At 44.9% G+C, this 11,685-nt stretch overlaps 1 long non-coding RNA gene across 1 annotated transcript; it reads left to right on the top strand.

The window, feature by feature from the left end:
- The first annotated feature begins 343 nt into the window (after nt 1-343).
- On the top strand, nt 344-8,721 carry LOC120620435 (uncharacterized). Its single transcript, XR_005657864.1, has 3 exons — nt 344-716; nt 3,087-3,281; nt 4,774-8,721. It is a non-coding gene; the product is annotated as an uncharacterized LOC120620435 (long non-coding RNA).
- The last annotated feature ends 2,964 nt before the right edge of the window (nt 8,722-11,685 follow it).

Raw genomic sequence — 11,685 nt, 5'->3', positions numbered from 1 at the left:
GAAAAAAAACCCTACTGGTGTTACAACTGGCACAGGGAGCAAGGACCCCATAGGCTTTCCTCTCTGCTAAACAGAGTCCTACTTTGCAAATGGCCAGCTCTCCAACCACTCCCAGACCCTGAATGCAAAGCCGTTTCCACTCTTTCAGTAAACCTTCCACACCATTGGCCTAAAAATGGGAGGCATACCAAGGTGTGTTTAGTTGTTCTACTGTAGATGACTGAAAAATAAAGCCTTCCCATGGGGCTCTCCAGAATGACTTTTTCAACCCTCCAAATGCAGCCACAAAAGCAGACAAGAAGGTATTTTTGGAGGCTAATCACCAGCTCCTACGAGCCAAGGCTGTTTCTCTCTCCCCATGCCTAAACAAAAGTGGAAAAACTATCGATGTCCAGGTCTGCTCTCCTGTTTACGAATAATCAAGATGGCCTAACGCAGAAGTGCCCTCTTGGAACAAAGGAGGAAATCGCATTAGAGAAAAGCTAAAGCCAGAGACACAGGGATTAAACCACAGAAAGCAGACAGACCCTGGGGACCCAGCCAGGCTCAGCACTGAACGTTCTGAGAAAAACTTGCTCAAGTGAAAACAGGAGGAGGTCCTCCACAGAGAGGAGCCTCACGTTACAGGGGCGGGGTGGCACGCTGGCACCGGAGTCCTGGGCATCCTCAGGTGCACCCCGAACCTGACCCCGAGAGTCGGGCGACACGTGGCAGAGGTGAGCAGCCCTAGACGCAAGTTTGTTCCTCAAACTTCCCTAATTCTTTCCCGGTCCCTCCAAACCTACTACCCACCACCCCACCCCCACCCCCCTCGCCCCCCCCTCAAATAGGGTAATTTAAGCCGAAAAAAAAAAAAAGTAAAACAGGACAAAAAGATGTAACCATAGGAGAGTAACGTGGATGCAAAACGATGGGGAAGGGGACAAACCTCAACCGGGAAGCCCCGTTCTAAGCCTGAGCCCCGCCCCAGCTCAGCCCCCTTTGATAACGGGGCGTTCTTCGTGAAAGAGGGGACCTCACCTACAAAGGAGAAGGGAGAACTTAAGAGGGGGGGGCAACTCCCTTTACCGCTCCCCATCTCGGGCGTCCCCTTTCCTGGAAGGTTATTTTAAATTGGAGCGGGAACCCTAAAGCAGGAAGAACCCTCCCCGGCCCCTCCCCGCGGCTCTGGCCCTTCTGTCTTTCTCCCCGCGCCCCGCCACCCCTGGCCCTGAGTTGGGCACATGCAAAAAGCACCCCCCATTTCCCCTGCTTCTCCGGGGGAACTGAGTCACCAAGCTTCCCATCAGCCGCACCTCCCCCAGAGGGGAGCGCTGGAATCCCTTTCGCGGCTGCAATGGTGGGATAGCACAGGTGGCAGCCTGGTAAAGCTGGTGCCTGGCTGTGTGTGAGCCTTCTGCCCGGAAGCTGCCCTGCCGCCCTGCCTCCCTCCCGCCGCCCCGCGCGGCCCGGGCGGCCGCCGCGCACGTACCCAGAAGGGGTCGGAGCCATCGGCGCTGCAGAAGCCGCGGAGCGCCATGCGGCCGGCGCGGGCAGCGGCGGGCACCGGCGGGCGTGGGGCGGCGGGCGGACAGGCCCGGCTGCTGGCGGCGGCGGCGGCGGGAGGCAGCGGGGTGGCGGACCCGGCCGCAACGCCGCCTAATTGGCCGGCGCGTCACGGGGATGCGGCGGCCCCGCCCCGCCCGGGCGCCCGGCTCCCTCGCAGCTTCACGGCGTGGGCCGCGGCGGGGGAGGCTGGACCCGCACCCCTGGGCGCCCGCGGCCAATCCCACCGCCATCCGAGGCCCCGGCAGGGTGTGGGGTGTGCCGACCCTCCGGAAGCTGCCGGGGTCTTAGTGTCCCGACCCGGCGACCAGTTTTCGAATCCTACTGTAACAACAACAACGACCGCATCAACAGTAATAATAACCACCAGGAGAAAAGCCCAGGTCCTGAACCCTCTTTGAGCCCGGAGCGCACCAAATGCCAGCTGCGTCCACGTTGGATCCTCTACGACTTCCCTTTCATGAGGAAAACAGCGCAGTCAGGTTGAGTGGCTTTTCCAGGGTCACCAGGCTAACCCAGCCAGCTGATTGCAGGGCTGACACAGAAACATAGGAGGCGGATACACTTAATCTGTTAGAGAAACTGAGGCTCAGAGAGGTGAAGTGATTTGCTCGAGGTCAGGCAGGGGCCAATAGTGAAAGTGGGATTCGAACCCACAATCAACTGACTCCGGAGCACACGTGGCCTGCGGGCTCCAATCACCCTCCGAGGCAGCTATGGTCCCCACACATGTGCAAAGCGCGCCTTGTCATTTTCTTGACCCTGTTTGCGCAGCACTCAGGAAATAACTGGGTTATTGATCCCCATGGTAGAGGTAAAGAAACTGAGGCCTGCACACATAGTGATAATTAACAGCCCTTCGCAGTCATGGGGCTTCCTAAGGCTTTGTTCTTAACGATAAACATGAATTAACTCGGTAATGCTTGCAGCAACCCGGGGTGGAAGTACCGATGTGTAGTTTCCATTACACACACACACACACACCACCCACCCACCCACCACACCCCCACCCCTCACCCCCCCAGCTGCGCCAACTACAACAGAAACAATGCTTGAATTTGAGATCCCCAAAGGACCAAAGGTGAGGGAAGGAGAGAGAATTGTTTTCTCTATTTTATTGGCCCGGGTTCCCCTCAGGGTGAGTATTTAAGGGATACTTACTTTCAGGTGATAATACTGCTTGTGCTGTTGCTTTGACATTTGTATCGTCAACAAAGACTTATTGAGCATCTACTATAGGCCAGGTCTTGCTAAGAACAAGACGAGATTGCTGCTCTTATGGAGCTTAAAGTGTTGAGGTTTCTTGTGGGTTTTTTAAGTATTTTTTTTTTTTCATGGTAGGGGAATAGGTTAATCAAATAATGACATAAAGAAAGGGTATCTGTGATAGAAGCTAGGAAGAAAAAAAGGGCAGTAAGAGGGCCTAAAAGGGCCCTGGCCTGCTGGAGGTAGAAGTCAGGGAAGGCTTCCTGGAGGAGGAAGGTTTTGAGTTGAGATACAAGTGATGAGTCTGATTTCATGAGCCCTGGGTTGTGTTCTAGGCTGAAGAAGACAGCTTAAGGAAAAGCCATGAAGCAGGACAGAGCAGGTCCTTGGAGGAACCTGAAGACAATCTGGGTGAAAGGAATTCAGAGGCAGCAGCAGGAGGGATCAGAAGAAGCCAGAGCATGCAGGATCTTGTTGACCAAGGGAGAGGTTTCAGCTTGGCCCTAAGAACAATGAGACTACTGGTACTGGTAACTTCTAAGCAGAGCTCGAGACGGGGCAGATTTCTTTCTATTCTTATCCAAATTCTTTATTCATTCTTGTTTTCAACATATATTTATTGAGCAAGCATATGAAAAAGTGCTCGTCATCATTAGTCATCAGGGAAATGCAAATAAACTCCAGCGAAATACCATCACTCTCCCACCAGAATGACTGAAATGAAATGTCAAGTTTGGGCCAAGATAAGGAATAACTGAAATGCTCACACTCTATTAGTAGAAGTGTAAATTGGTTCAAGTGCTTTGGAAAATGGTCCAGCGGTTTCTACTAAAGCTAAACCAACAGCTACCGGGTGACACAGCAATTCCACTCGTTTCCAAGAGAAAACAGTACTTATGTCCATCAAAAGACATCTACAAAAAAATGTTCAGAACAGCTTTACTCAAAATAGTCAAAAACTAGAAACAACCTAAAAGCCCATTACTAGTTAAAAGGACAAATAAATTGTGACACATTCACACGATAGATTACTACTCAACAATTTTTTAAAAAGGATCAAATTATTAACACATGCAACAATATGGATGTAGCCCACAAAACGTCATAAGGAACAAAAGAAACCAGAACTTCATTTAAATGAAGTTCAAGAGCAGGTAATAGTAATAGATATTGATAGAAGTCAGAATAATGGTCACATTTGGCCATTTGGCGGGCGGAGGGGAGGGGGTATGATTAAGAAGGGGTACGAGAGAGCCTGCTGGAGAGCTAGAAATGTTTTATAACTTGACCTGGTGGTAGTTACATGGTTTCTATACACACACACACACACGTTTTAAAATTTATTGAGCCGGATGCTTAAGGTTGTCGTACGTTATTTTATAAACGTTAGGCCTTATATAAAAATTTAAAATAAAAAATAAACAAATAAAAATATTTATTGGGGCTGACCATGTGCCAGACACTCTATTAGGTACTGTAGACACAGCAGAGGATAAAGTAAAGATCACTGTCCCCATAAGAAGGAAGCAGAGGTTAGCCCAAACAAATGAGTATACCTTTTTCCAGGAGCAGAAACGGAGGGGTTAGAGGGATGAAGTAACTTGTCCAAGATCCCATAGCTGGGATGTGACAGAGATAAGACCCAGCCCTGCTCTCAACTGCCAAGCCCTCCCTGAGCTGCCCTTTCAGCCACAGACTCAAAGGCCCTCCCTTCCCCTTCCCTCCAATCCCCTTCCTCCCCATCTGTGGCTCTAGTACAAAAAATGAACACCCTCTGACCAAGCCGCTCTGGGCCCTGGGCCAAACCCAATGAAATGACAACAAACAAAATAATTAGTGATGAAAATGCAGGATATGGATTTCAAGCATTGCCAGCCTTGTTAGACTATTGAGTGAATTGTAAGAATGCCAGAGAGACCCTTTTTATTTTTCCCTGGAATCATAGCACCCTGTTCCTGTTCATTTATTCTGTGGATCTTAATATTATTTGTAATCATTTAATTATCCCTTTGCTCCATATAGGCCTCCCAGCCAGACCGGAAGCTCCCAGCTACTGCTGTGTGTCACCTATACTGCTACAGCAGCATGCTCCCTGGTCTTCCCGTTCCTGTCCCTCCCCACTGCAACCAGTCAGAGCTCTCTCTACATGCAGCCAGAGGAGTCCTATTAAAGCACCCTTGCATAAAGGCTGCCATGGCCTCCCATTGTGCTTAGTACGAAGTCCTACTGGAAAGGATCCAGCAATTCCATTTTGGGGTGCACACCCACAAGAAGTGAAAGCAGGGACTCAAACAGGTATTTGCACACCCATCTTCATAACAGCACTATTCACGATGGCCAAGAGTTTGGAAGTGACCCAAGTGTCCACGGACAGATTAATAGATAAACAAAACGTGGTATCTCCATACAATGGAATATTATTCGGCCTTAAAAGGGAAAGAAATTTTGACACATGCTACCATGAGGGTGAACCTTGAAGATATTATGCTAAGTGAAATAAGACAGTCACAAAAGGACAAAGATTGTATGAATCCACTTATATGAGGTCCGTAGAGTAGACAAATTCATAGAGACAGAAGTAGAATGGTGGTTGCCAGGGGCTGCAGGGAGGAGCGAGATGGGGAGTTGGTGTTGAATGGGTACAGAGTTTCAGTCTGGGAAGATGAAAATGTTCTGGATGGAAAGTTCTAAGGGATTCTCGGGGAAGAGAAAAGCAACACAATAAGCCATCAGATGGTTCTGAGGACCAAATAAAATGGAGTCATTACAGTCAAACTGCTAAATTCCTAAAATCAAGTAGGTCGAGACATGAAGAAATAAGTCTGTTCTTGTTTGAACTAGCCAACTTACAACGGTTGAACTTTCCAGTCGTCCTGCATCAATACCTGGATATACATCAGACCTCCAGGTAACTCTCTGGTTACCCGCTGAAGGACTAAGGAAAGAATGTTCGTTATCCAGACCACATGACGTTCAGGATCCAGACCACCGGTCATCTAGGGGGTAAGCATCTCACACCAATCCGGGGACTAAGAACGCAGGACACATTCTTCTCGAGAATGTACTGTTTACAATAGTAACTCTTAGCTTTTCTCTGTTCTTCAGAACACTCTGGGTATTGCCTCTATGTGTTCCTAGTTTGCAGACCCTAATACCCTTGATTAATCCTTTATCGTTTCTTTCTAGTCAAAGCCTTCAGGCTCTTTTTGAGTTCATGTGACGGTTTCCAATTCTTTCTTTCACCAATAATAGTAACAGTGAGTGTTTACCGAGTACGCATGCTGTGCCAGGCACTATGCGTGTGGCCTCACTTCGTGCCCACCACAACCCTAGGAGTTAGAGGCTACAATTAGACTCAAAGAGGTTAAGGGCTCATTCAAGGTCACACTGCTGGTGGGTGGCAACATGGATATTGAACCCAGGAGCCACTACCCTTTTCTGCCACGTCAATAAGAACGTCAAAGAAGGTCTTTGACAGAGGAGAAACTGAGAGACCAGGACTGTACTAATAGGACCCGGTTCCTTAAAGACCAGAAAGGCTGACACCACAAGGGCCGGTGGCCTTCGAACAGTGCTACAAGGGATGGGGTTTTTGTTTTTATTTTTGTTTATGTTTTCATTGTAAATACTTTTAAACATAAAGTACTTACATCTCTTCATCTTTGTCTACACATGTAAAATGTATTAATTTACTTTTTTGTAACCATTTCAAAGTAATTAGACTTCATGACAATTTACTCCTAAATATTTTAGTAAGTACCTCTAAAAGGTAACAACATTCACTTACGTAATCACAATGCCAGCGTCACACCTAACAAAATTCCTTAATATTGTCTAATACTCAATTCATATTCAAATTTCCCCAATATCACCAAAGTGTTATTTTTTTTTAAAGCTTATGTTTTCACGGAACCTGACTGTTTTAGCCCAATCAGAAAAGGCCACCAGGAACAAACCTGTAATCATCCGACAAAGCCAGGTTTAGTCTTTCATTATAAAGAGGGAGAGCAATTATGGCATGCCTTACCAAACGAAGGAAAAAGTCAGGCTATTATAGGATGTGAGGAAGGGTCAAGTGTAGGTGAAATTTAAAAGCTGGGTTTTGATGGGCTCGAAGCAAAACGGGGCTGTGAGTGGAGGGGTTAACATCCGCTAGGATGAAACTACAGAGTGAAATAAACGTGGACCATTCGGTTCAGAAAGCCCTTATCCGACGCTCCGTCTTTGGGTTGGCCATTGAAGCAGCTTCTCAGTCTCCAAGTGGCTTAGTTCTCGCAGGCACGAGAAAACTTTCATTCGCACCAACATCATTTCAAACTGCAAAGTCTCTATCCATCCATGATTTTTGAGAACAGTGCCCCAGCAAATATGAAAGCAATGGCCGCTCTGGAAAAGGGGGTCCCTATGGCACTTGACAGCGGCAGGGTGTCTTCGAAAAAGTGTTTCCTGGTACCTTTGCCGATAGCTTGATCGGTGTCCGTTATTCTAGCCTGAAGAATGGCCGGGCTGAGTCCCACTCTCTCGGTCTGATCCAACTTTTATTTTCTCATAATTCGGGATCATGCACTGCATTTAGTTGTTTTGTCTTTTAAGGGTCTTTTAATCTAGAACAGTCTGCCATCTTTTTTTTTTTTTTTTTTTAATGACATTGTCTTGTTGAAGAGACCAAGCCAATTATACAGTTGAATGTTCCACGTTCTGGATCATTCCTTTTGTTTCCTCACTGGCATGGTTTAATTTTTTCTTCCGTCCGCTGTATTTTCTGTAAACTTTAGCTCTAAAGGCTTGCTTGGATAGAAGTTAGTAAACATTCTTCCCAGAATAAGTGCTCTTGGCCAGAACAGTTTTAAGAGGCTCTGTTTCCACGTAGACTTTCCATCTAACCCGCTCTTAGGTATTTCACCAAGAGAAAAAATGAAAATGGACATCCACACAAAGCCTTGCACTTGGATGAGCACAGCAGCATAATGCGTAATAGCCCCAACCTGGAAGCGACCCAAATCTCCATCAACAGGTGAACGAGAAACAAACTGTAGTACATCCATACAGTGACTACAGCCCAGCAAGAAAAAGGAACTATACCTTACATTCATCTCAGAATCATTATGCTGAGTGAAAAGAACCACATGCAAAGGACCACATGCTATATATAGTGACAGACAGCAGACCAGTGGCTGCCTCTGGAACTGGGGGTACAGGAGGATTGATAGCAAAGGGGCATGAGAGAATTTTCTGGAAAGAAAGCTTTCTTTCTGTATATTGAATGTGGCAGACACTACACAGGCACATACATTTGTCAGAATTCACCAGAGTGGCTACTTTATGCATTTTATTGTATTGAATCATATCTCAAAAAAAGAGAAAGGGAGAGAATCTGTTTAGATCTCAGCTCCTGTGTGTTCTCTCTCCTAAAACGGACATGCCTGAAAAAGTGCCTGAGGTCCAAGGTGTCCCCTCCTTCACAAATGTCCTTCCTCCACTTCACAAAAGTAAGGCAATACTTTCCTCTTCATCTCAAAACTTACTAAGGTGTTCGGCGTTACAGTTATAAAACCCTGGATGCCCAGCTAAGGCATGGTGTGACGTAACAGCATGTGGTTTGGAAAGGGGCCGGCCTTTGGATAACAAATCTTTTTCCAGTTCAAGTGGTTTCCAACTTGCTTTCGAACGACTTGAAGAAGGCCCTACATGACTTGTCAGGTGACTGATCCCTACAAATGATTCCCGATAATGGATCAGAATGTGATGTGTGGCAAATTACATGGGAGTTCAAACACGTATGACCTTGAGTTACTTAGCTGTAACAAAATTTCCATTCCAGTCTGCTGTTTATATGAAAAACATTTCTCAGTGTTTACTTCTATAAAAACAAGAAACAGGAATAACGTATTTTCTAACCTTTGTCCCATTCCAGCAATAAGAAACATTCATACACCGATAAATATATAAAACAAATATACAAAACATTAACCAGCCCCAGTCATTTCATTAAAAGACTCATTTAGAATAAGACATACTTTTTAATGTATAACAATTATTGATCACAGTGTAGTGTATTTATGTTGTTTTGATCAACTATGTTCAAATAATAATTGCAATGATAAATCAGAAAAATTTTTAATACTTAGAGCCTTATGATCACGGGATGGTCTTCAAAATTAGAGCCTTGGGGAATCAGAACTTATTAAATATATATATATATATACATAACTTCATATAAGCATTTGTATTGCAGAGAATTACAATCAGTTAATTAACTTTTAAAACAATTTCAAGTATATCATATTAGGCTAGAAGTCTGTGAGGGAAGTCAAATGAAAATACAAGTCGAAGGGGGAAAAAAGCTAAGATAAAACTTCTAATGGTTAAGAGCTTGTTCTTGTATATTCTTCGCACAAGATTTTCCATTTATTTTCGTAACGTTGTGTGTTATGCTCCTGGATTTTTTAGAATGAAGGATGGCAAGTATATTTAAAAGTGTAAAGTTAAAGTTATATTCTAAAGTATCAATATTTATAATGACTGGGAAATTGGACTCTGCCACTATTTAAACTTACAATAAACATATTTTAGATGTCAACTTAGAAATGTACGAGGAAAGGTCACATAGTTCTTACAAATTCTTTTAGGAGAAACACAAGTAAAATAACTGAAGATCAACAAACAAGACCATCAACCAAGCAGTAACAGTGTGCCAGGTAAAATGCCCAGCATTAAGACTGATGAGATCCCTGCTCTCATGGACATGACACCTGGTAATAAGTATAAAAAAGGAGAAAAAGAGCCAATTTCAGGACTTGTTGATATTTAGAAGAACACGATAAATATAATAGAAAGTTCCTTGGCAGGAGAGGGATCAATTCATTGGTCAAGGAAGTCTCATAGAGAAAGTGACATTTGAGCTGAGGCCCGAATGTTGAGGATGTCAGTGACCAGAAAAATCTGAGAAAGAGAGTATCAGGCTGAGGAAACCGTGCAAAGTTCCCATGGCAGAAATGAACTTAGTGTGTTCCAGGAATAGAAAGAAGATGCTTTTGGCTGAAGCATGGTGAGCTGGGGGAGTGTAGAAAATGTAGGCTGGGGTCTTATAGGCTGTGCTATGGAGTCTGAATTTTATTCAGAAGACAATAAGAATCCTTTAGTAGAGTTTCTCAATCTCCACCCTATTGACATTTGGCCCAGATCATTCCTGGTGGTAGAGGCTGTCCCCAGCATTGCAGGCTGTTTGGCAGCATCCCTGTCGTCCACTCACTAGTTGCCAGGAATATCCCACCTCACTCTGCATTGTGACAACCCAAAACAGATATGGCCATATGTCCTCTGGGGGGATCCATTCCCATAAGGGGACACTACGCAGTCACCAGAAACAGTGATGCTGGTGTATGTCTGATGAATAGGAGAATGCTCATGACCCCTGGGAGGCGTGGCAGATTGAACACACTTTATTTCTGCTCCCTCCCATAATCTCCCTGAAAGGACCATCAAAGAATAAGAAATAATAAGAAAATTAATGAGGAAAAGGGAAATGGGAGAGGAAATGACATCGCATGAAGGATGCCAGCAAAATTTTAGCAGATAGAAAGCAGGTGGCGAGTGGACTAGCAGACTACAGAGATGGAGGCCAACAAGAACCAAGTGAAATCCCACCATAGAAGAATATTGTCTGAGAAACCGAAAAAGCCAGTCACCTGTGGAGGCTGTGGGGAGTTGCGTGGACGTCAGCATCAGGAAAGGTTAGACTCTTCCCGCCCCACAAAGCAGGTGACTATATCTTTCTCAGTCACAGCCTATGATAGGAAGTTTTAGAGAGCTGACATTTGGGAAGGGGCATAATAGAGGGTGGAGTAAGTCATGGAACTAAAAACAGGAGAATTAAATGAGAGAGGACCTAGGAATGGTGAGATTCCCAAGCTTTTGAATGGTGTGGATTTTTTTAAACCATGTGCATATATTTTTTTCATAATAAAAATCATTAAGATTTTTAAAACCAGTATTATATCATCATTGTTCGGTCATCGAAACTATAAGAAGATAAATCAAGAAAACAAGAAAAAAAAACATAAAACAAAAAAAGAAAAAAAACTATAAGAAGATACACAAGAGGAAATCTCTTTCCTACTCCCGTGTCCATTCCCGTATTCCTAACCCTCTCCAAGAGGTCACTGGTGTTACTAGTCTCTTGGTCAGTCCTTCTAGAATTCTTCATATACATGCTTGTAATGTATATTTCCTCTTGGTAGGGTCTGAATGTTTGTGTCTCCTCCACCCTCAGTTTCATATGTTGAAATACTAACACTCAGTGTGATGGTGTTAGGGGCTGGGGCCTTTGGGAGGTGATAGGTCATGGGGGCAAATGAATGCATTTAGTGCCCTTGTAAAAGACACCCCAGAGAGCTAGCTCCCTTGCCCCTTCCACCATGTGAGGACACAGGGAGAAGGCGCTGGCTATGAACCAGGAAGGGGGTCCTCACCAGAGCACAACCATGTTGGCGCCTTGGTCTTGGGCTGTCAGCCTTCAGAACTGTGACAAATAAATTTCTGTTGTTGCTAAGCCACCCAGTCTGTGGTATTTTGTTACAGGAGTCTGAGCAGACCAAGACACCTCTCCTCTGAAAATAAATGCCATACACAGACCGTATATCTTTTTGACAAAACCTCTCCCAAGACTTTTGTTGGCAATATGAGAAAACGTGGGCTCGGTGGCTGTGTTCCTTTCATTCAAGAGAAGCTGAGTCTGCAAATCTCACAAGTGCTGATGGGGAGAGATATCTGGGGAGATGTTCTCCTGTGTTACACTCTGTTCTCTCTTTTTTTAATTTTTGATCATCATTTATTGTTTTCTAAAAGCCACGCCCTGTGCTATACTAAGTATTTAATATACTTGGCCTGATTTGTCTTTTTATTCCTCCCAGCAAACAGAACCTGTGTAACCAT

Source organism: Pteropus medius, unplaced genomic scaffold (assembly GCF_902729225.1).
Source record: "Pteropus medius unplaced genomic scaffold, Ma_sr-lr_union100, whole genome shotgun sequence".
Taxonomy (NCBI): Eukaryota; Metazoa; Chordata; class Mammalia; order Chiroptera; family Pteropodidae; genus Pteropus; species Pteropus medius.
The sequence above is the reverse complement of the archived record's forward strand: the minus strand, read 5'-3'. Positions and strand labels throughout refer to the sequence as shown.